Genomic DNA, 6,124 nt, shown 5'->3' with positions numbered 1-6,124 from the left:
TATATATATATATATATATATATGTATAAGTTACATGTTACAGAGTTATAACACGGATATAATCTCCTAATACCTTCTAAATAATCTCTCTGACGGATATAGCGCTGCGTAGGTCTTTTTTTCCACAAATGTGAGAAAAATTTACATGAGAGTTCGGAGGTTATTTGAGAGTTATTAAACTGAAATGCAAATGTGATTAGCACGTTATTTAGGGTTTATGTGGAGTTATTAGGGGTTTGAAGTGAAATCTTAGAGTTTATTTGGGTTATTGCAAGTTATTGAGGGTACTGAAGATTATTGGAATGTGACCGCGGAGGTTATTGGGGAGATATTAGAGATTATTGAGAGGTTACTTCGACGCAATTAAAATTAATATCCCAATAAACATCACGGTTTCACTCCAATAAACTCTGCAGTTCCACTTTAATGTATTTTTAGGTGTGATATATTATTAAAGTCCGCACTTAAAACTTTTTTCCACAAAGGTTTTAATTTTTCATCTCTATTTTATATTTTCTTATAGATGCTAGTTGTATCATTTTATACAAGTTTTTACCTATATAACACTAAAAATATATGTATTTACCTATCCAACATCTAAATTTTTTATTTATTAATTTACCACCCCGAACATAATTTCATAAACTTTATACCACTTTGTCTCCCTCCCGTCTTTTACGCTCATTCGTCGTTTCGACCACCTCCTTCCCGAGCTCGCCACCTCATTCATTTATTCGGGAGAGCTCGCAAGCGTGCTTCCTCCGATCGTTTGTCGAGGAGCTTCTTCCTCCTTCTATCGCACCTTCTTCTACGGTCTTCTTCTCCCTCCCATTGTCTAAACTTTAAGGAACTTTCTCCTTTATCCGATCATTCATGCGCAAGGGTTTTTCTTTTTTATTTCTTTGATCAGACTAAGAAACTTCAATTTGGTAAGCCGAAATTTATATTTCTTCATGATTTCTGTGATCACGCCAAAATATATAAATCTGGTTTGGGAAGAGTTCATGGAAGGGTCTCCACAAATTGCAGGCTCCGAATCACACAGACTCAGGGAAAAAAAATTGATTGCATATTTACCAATGCAAGATCAAGAGAAGAAACCTGGACTGAAAAGAAGAAAAGAGCTATGGATTTTTTTGGTCAGAAACGCATATTTACGAATGCAAGATCACGAGAAGCAAGTAATTTATCACAAAATTATGAGGAATGCATTTTTTATATTATAAGTTGCTACAATCTCAAATTTATGGGCAAAATTTTAACATTGCAGATAGCTATGAGTGTTAAAAAGAATTTATTTCAGAACTATGACCGAAAGACTACACCTAGTTAGCCTTCCTTCGAGCTCAAAAACTAGAAATATAGGTTGAAATGTTGATTAATTGCTTGTTACTTTGCTCTGTTATAGTACAAAAAAGAATTCACGATTTCATGTATGCGAGCCGTTTTTTAGTCATCTTATTTGTTTGTCATTTTGCGTGGTTTCTATTTTAGTAATTCGGAAGATTTTCTATACCTCTTTGTAAATGGAAGTGGAATTCCTTGATATTTGGAGGTGAACTAAAAGCAAATGAGCCCATTTTTCGTGAGCTGAACAAGTAATTCGGCAGCTGAATATGCTAAATATTTCACTTAGGTAATATATTTATTTTCAATATAGTAAACAGTGTTGTTTTAATTGTTATTACTTTCATGTGATGTTATGTTTGTTCATCTAGTAATATGCTTTGGTTATTTTAGGGAAGCAGTCTCATCCATATCTGTTTTCAAATATTTCTTTTGATCATCCTCATGGAATTTAGTTTAAGGAACATGTCTGTGTTGAGTTGTTTGGCTTGTTTTTTTTTAACTTATTTTTCATGAATCTCTTTTTGGTTTAGTTTGTCAATCGGCCATGCTCGTCTTTAATCATGCTTTTAGATTCTCAATGGAGTTTATTTTTTTTGGTATTGTTGTTACTACTGTGAATGTAGGGGCACTACAATCTCGGTTCTTCATACCTTTTTTTTTATTGTCATTTTGCGTTGCTTCTTGATAGAGTCATATTTCTAATGAAGAAGTGCAGAAATACCCAAACGTTATCAGGTGTATGGATTATATCCAGGTAATTTTTTAGAATCCATTTTTGTAAGGTGAAATACATTTTTTTCATACAGAGATAAGTTCATATTACTTTTAATGAAGTTTCTGGTAGTTGATAATAACCTTATTATAGCTTTGTTGCAGAAGATGAATTCAAGTCAAGCTTCAAGCTCGAGAGGTGTCGGATTGCGTAAAACTTATTGTTATTGTGATTAATAATGTGTGGTGTTCACCGGTCATAGAGAACAAAGTCGTGGAAGAATATTTTATTGATGTCCATGAAATCTTACCGTGCACAAACTTAAGTAGTTTAAAATGGGTTGATGAAATGGATGTTGAAGAGTTCGATCGAGAATATTTTGAAAGAGAATCGATGGAGGAGATGAAGAACGAAATTATGAGGATTTAAAGTTCCTTATGAAAGTTATAATTGCATTGATGTTTGTTGTCATTGGTATCCTTTCCGTGTATTAAAAAGTGCAAACGATGTAAACCAAAGTGTATCAAAGATGTATGTAATGTTTTTGTTTAGGGTTGTATCTTTTTGTTTGTCTAAATGACAAAAATTTTGAACTCCTTTAATGAAACTTATTGTAAGTTTTTTGTTGCCTAATGTGATCCTACATATGTAATTGTTCTAGTTATCTCGCGTATTCTAACTGTTTGTATCATAAATGAATATTTTGCAAGTGACTGATGTAGATGAATACTTTTGTAAGCATGTGAACCATGTTTGTTATAATTTAATTGTATGTTTATTAGAATTTTCACAACCTTTCATAGTTGCCCTCTAATTCCACAATTAGGGCCCTTTTGGGCCGGCATTTTGCTCACCGCGGCCATGCCGTTTAGCAAAATCATGTCGTTTAGCAAAATGCAAGCTGTGAGTTTGACCCTGCGGCCCTCGTTTCTTCTCCGATTGATGCGCCAGCCCCTGGATTCCACCTCGTGTTCAATTCCGCTCTTACCTTCCTCGTGGAGCTCCTGCTTTCTCTGCCCTAACCCATCTTTCCTTACACTATCTTCTTCTATTATCACATTTCTCTGTATTCACTTTGAAAATTTTTTTATTCTCCTGAGTTTGCTTTGTATAGCAAATTCTTCGCTCATATTTCTTGAATCGTTGTTTAGTATATTTTTCATTCGCGCACACACATTTTGAAGTGAGGCAGTGAAATAGATAGTTTTTGAAAATTTTTGTGACGACATATTATGCATAACTACTGATACCCCTTGGAGTATATAATGATAAAATTTTGTAAGAAATGACAACATATCATTTTTTTCATCATTTTATGCTCACTGCTAAGAAACATATATAGTTGTCTGTTTGAGCATGATGATGCAAATCAAATTGCAAATGTTAGGGTTAAAAAACATATTTTTCAATCACACACTCTGAAATGAGGTGGTGAAATATATTGCCTTAAAAATTATTGTGATGGCATATTATTCATAGCTATTGATACCCTTTAGAGCATATAATGAGAAATTATTAGGAGAAAGGGCAACATATCTTAATTGTCATCATTTTTATTCTCACTGCTATGAAACATATGTGGAATTTCATGCTTTATTACTGAAATTCATAAATAATACCAATTGGGGCACTCTTAAGACAAGAAAAACACATTTTTCAATCACACAGACGCACTATGAAGTGAGACGAAGAAATAGATTGTCTCAGACAATTACTGTGAAAGCATATCATGCATAGCTACTGATGCCCTTTGGGGCATATAATGATAAATTATTGGGAGAAAGGGCAATATATCATCTTTGCATCATTTTTATGTTTGTTGCTACGAAACATATATAGAATTTCATGCTTTATGACTGAAATTCAGTATTAATATCAAGTGTAACATTCCTATGAGAAAAAAACATATTTTTCGATCACACAGACACTCTGAAGTGAGACAATGAATTAGATAACTTCAAAAAATTATTGTGATGACATATTATGCATAGGGACTGATACTCTTTAAGGCATAAAATGAGAAAATATTGTAAGAAATGACAACATGTCATCTTTGTCATCAATTTTATGCTCGCTGTTAAAAAACATATGTAGAAATTCATGCTCTGTGACTGAAATTAAGTAGTAATATCATGTGGACCATTCTTATGAGAAGAAAAACATATTTTTCAATTACACATACCTTGAAGTGAGGAAGTGAAATAGATAACCTTAGAATATTATTGTGATAACATATTATGCATAGAGACTCATACCCCTTGGGGCATATGATGAGAAAATATTGTGAGAAAGGGCAACATATCGTCATTGTCATCAATTTATGCTCACTGCTAGAAAATATATAGTTGTGGTCTATTTGAGTGATATTATTGTTGCATTATTGAGGTGTCACTAGAGTTATAAAATAACATCATGATAACACCCCAATTATACCACAATAAGACTACAATAATGTAGGAATGACAACATATAGTGCATAACTACTGATACCCATTGAGGAATATAATAAGAAAATATTGGAAGAAATGACAACATATCATCTTTGCCATCATTTTTATGTTCGCTGCTAGGAAACATATGTAGATGTGGTCTGGTTTGAGTTGCATTATTGCAGCATTATTGATGTGTTATTAGAGTGGCAAAATAACATCAAAGATTGGAAAATTTGAAAGGAATTGAAGCGAGGATCAACGGACTTGGGTTAGGATCCGGTGAAGTGAACATTCAACGACATCCTTACTGCAATGACATTGACTTCGTAGGACCGACGAGAACCAAGAGCATATACCTCCAGAAGCATTTGAGTACCATATTGGGCATTCTTTTTCATGAGTTTAGAGCGATCTTTCCATCATCCGTACTAAAGAGGGGGAGGGTGCAAGTGAAATAGCGGAGATAAGGGAGCAAATTACTGATGCATTAAAAGGTGGTTAATTGGATTGTTTATACTTTATTTATTACCATGCGTAGTTCATTTCATTTGTCAGAACGTTACTAACATTCACAACAGATGGTGAGCATTCAATGTTATATTTCCTTTCTTTAGCTGCATTTGTATTTTAGATTTTATATTGCTGGTTTGAAATTTTTATGTAAATTGTAAGTGTGTAGTTTTTTAATTTTTCTTAGCAAATTCAATACCTGTCTTCACTAATGCATTGTCTTTTGCAGCATTCAAGAAAGATGAGCTCAAGGATTTCAAGGATACCCCAACGATTGCTCTGTCATTGTATACTACATACTTCACTAATGACGTCAAGTCGGGTCCATAGCTACAAGAGACAGTTCTTGTTGCCCACGAATCATCATAAAACAGTGTGACTTCTTTCGGTAGGTAGACAATCCTGCGGATTTCACCACTGACAGTGATCTGTAATGGATGCAATCACTAGAGGACAATGTAGCACGAGACATACACTGTCTGTATGTTAAGAACAATATGCTCATGATATTAACTGTAATTTTTAATAGTTTTTACTTTTTTTTGTGGAGATTATTGATACTCGATATTAAGTGAGCTGTGCATCTAAAATATTGTTCTATTCCGAATTTAATTTCTGCTTCTAAAGTATTAAATATTTGACTAAGATAATTTTATTATAAACAGTATTATTAAATATGAGCAAAATAGTAATTTGTCCAAAAATAATTGTTACACAACTATTTTCAATCAGCTAAAACAAAGAGCCAGCGAACTTCCCCACAATAGTTTCCTGGTGCAGCTAAACTGTAGCTGCCCCAAACAGACCCTTACATTCAAAAATTTTTGTATTGTGTTTCATTTTATGCTCCCACTCCCATGCTCCCTCCTATTGTAGTGAATTTTTATTTGTAAAGTATAAAATTTACTAATATGATAATTTTGTTTCAACTGCAACACTGCTATTTTTATATTATAAATAAATAAACAAATAAATGTGCTGCAGCCTACCCAAACTGACGCTTAGAAGTTAATAATATTTTAAAGTCAGTCTTAATTTTAATATATTTAATGTAATTTTCATTGTAGATTATGGCTATTACCGACAGATATGGACAATTTAGTGGCGTCATATTGCTGGT

Source organism: Phalaenopsis equestris, unplaced genomic scaffold (genome assembly GCF_001263595.1).
Source record: "Phalaenopsis equestris unplaced genomic scaffold, ASM126359v1 Scaffold000297, whole genome shotgun sequence".
Taxonomy (NCBI): domain Eukaryota; kingdom Viridiplantae; phylum Streptophyta; class Magnoliopsida; order Asparagales; family Orchidaceae; genus Phalaenopsis; species Phalaenopsis equestris.
The sequence above is the reverse complement of the archived record's forward strand: the minus strand, read 5'-3'. Positions refer to the sequence as shown.